We start from the raw sequence: 2,449 nt of genomic DNA on the forward strand, positions 1-2,449 counted from the left end.
CACTCTCTTCTCACTCACTCCCTCTCTCTCCCTCTCTTCTCTCTGCCCCTCTTTCTCTTCCCTCTCGTCTTTTCTGTTTTATCCCTAGCTTCCTCTCTCTCTCTCTCTCTCTCTCTCTCGCTCTCTCTCTCTCACTCTCGCTCTTCCTCTCTTTCTCTCTCTCTCCCTCTAGCTCCTCACCTCTCTAGATCCCTCTCACTATCTCCTTCTTTGTCTCTCCCTATTTCTTTACATTATACTCTAAGATAGCATCATTAATTAATTTTATGTTATAATATTTTCCATAGAATGTGACATGTGCATGACATTATGAATGGTCTGTATTCAATGGTAAAGCCCTGGGTTTAAAAGCCTGCTCTGAGAATGCTGATACAAATGTGTGTTGCGCTGTCTGTACACTAAAGTGCTCCGTGTTATCTGAGAGAGCTGCGTGTTGGTCATACCAGGTAATACTTGGCCTGTAATCGCCCTTTCATTATGAGATCATGATACCACAAGGTATCCTATTCATGCTGAACCATCATATGCAGGTGTGTTGTGATGTGGACAGGAAGGGGTAACTTTAATGTGACTCGAAGGAAACAGCAATTAGGATTAGGATGTATAATGTGGAGGGAAAGCATTTCGGAAAACATTACAATATATATATATATATATATATATATATATATATATATATATATATATGATATATATGATTTCTATATGTATGTATATTTATACATATTGTGTATATGTATATGTATTATTTAACAAATAACTACATTCCAGTAGATATGTACAAAATGTGTGTTGTTGACACCACAACAGATCTGTACACTGTTAGTAATGTTAGTAATCACTGCACGAGTCCATCCAAACTCATCCCTTAACAACACACACACACACACACGCACACACACACACACACACACACAAACACGTCACACACACACAGCCAGCCATCAGCTCAGTCACTTTGAAATCCAACACCAGTTGTGTGGGTGTGTGTTTGGCATCTGTGTGTGTGTGTGTTTAGAATCTGTGTGCGTCCTCGGCATTCTTTATTGCGCTCCATCAGGGATGGCCATTCTATTTTTGTGTGTCCTGATGGCGGGAAGTGAGAAAATGCAGGCTGGTCAGTTGTTACATATTCACCATCAGCTGTCTAATCCCTCGTCAGTACACACAGCCCCTTCGTCATCCTCTTTGTCTCTCTCTCTTTCTCTCCTCTAGTTCCCTCAGCCACTAACACACTAACAGAGGACAGACACAAGCTACAAGTGGGTCAACATTTAGCCATTCAACTTTAGTGTCTCCGTTACGCCAGAGGGACTAATGGGTCTACGCCTGCCTGTGTGTCTTTGTGTGTGTTTGTGCGAGTACGTGTGTGCGTGTGTGGGTTCTAGTGGCCCTCTTAAGCTGAGATGTGCAAACAGAACTATTCCCTTTCATTTTGACGGGACAGAAGCTCCACTTGCATCCAAATGAGTCAACAGCGGTGGTCAGCACACCACACAAATGATTCAGCTTCAATGCTCATTCTGTCTTCTGACGATAAAGTGTAATTTTGCTGACACCTTTATCAAAGGTTCCTGTTATGATGCAAGTGAGATATATTTGATGCATGTTATAAAGCGGTGTTAGGCATCCCTCCAGGTAGACTCTGGACATTGGGTTTCCAACCCAGAAGGCTCTGGTTACAGTATACTAGACTCTCCTTGAATGTATTTGCTTACCACCAATAAAAACGGTGACGTGGGTGAAGTCGAGTGTGAAGATAGCAAAACATCTCTCCTGGCAAGGATGGAGGGCCCGAGGGAGGTCTTTGAAAGCGGGATTAAAGGGACTGGAGAAAAGCCAGTCCTTGTCCCTGTGATGGATGCTGACGTCTGGTGACAGGTTGGCTGGGGGGGGAGCGGGGTCCTAGGTGGGACGGGGGGGTTAAAGTTACTGATGGAGACTCAATGACAACCTCATCATTACAAGTCTCTTTGTTTTTTGTTTTTGAGAAACCGCGAGTTGGCAACAGGAAAGCAAGTTTTGCTCGAGAAGGATTTCCATTATCGTCTATTCTTCCTTCCAGATTATAACAGATTCAGGAATGAATGTTGTTAAAGGGTCGATTGTTTACAGTTCTCAGATGGCAGTAGGCTGTTCAGGGAAATCGAGTACCTTAAACACACACACACACAGGCACGCACGCGCGCACACACACACACACACACCCACACAAACACACACACACACACACACACACACATACACCCACAGACACACACACAAGCACACACACAAATGCACACCATCTAATATCACACACAGCCCCTAGTAAAATCCATTCTAGTACTTTAGAATTTGCATATTATAATGCAGGGATGTACTTTTTCCTCTACCATTGATTTATAGAGGTAAGTCTCTTCTAAATGAGTGTGTGAATTATTAAATCTGAGCTGACAGGTGACAATGT

Source organism: Pollachius pollachius (genome assembly GCF_949987615.1).
Source record: "Pollachius pollachius genome assembly, chromosome: 1".
Taxonomy (NCBI): domain Eukaryota; kingdom Metazoa; phylum Chordata; class Actinopteri; order Gadiformes; family Gadidae; genus Pollachius; species Pollachius pollachius.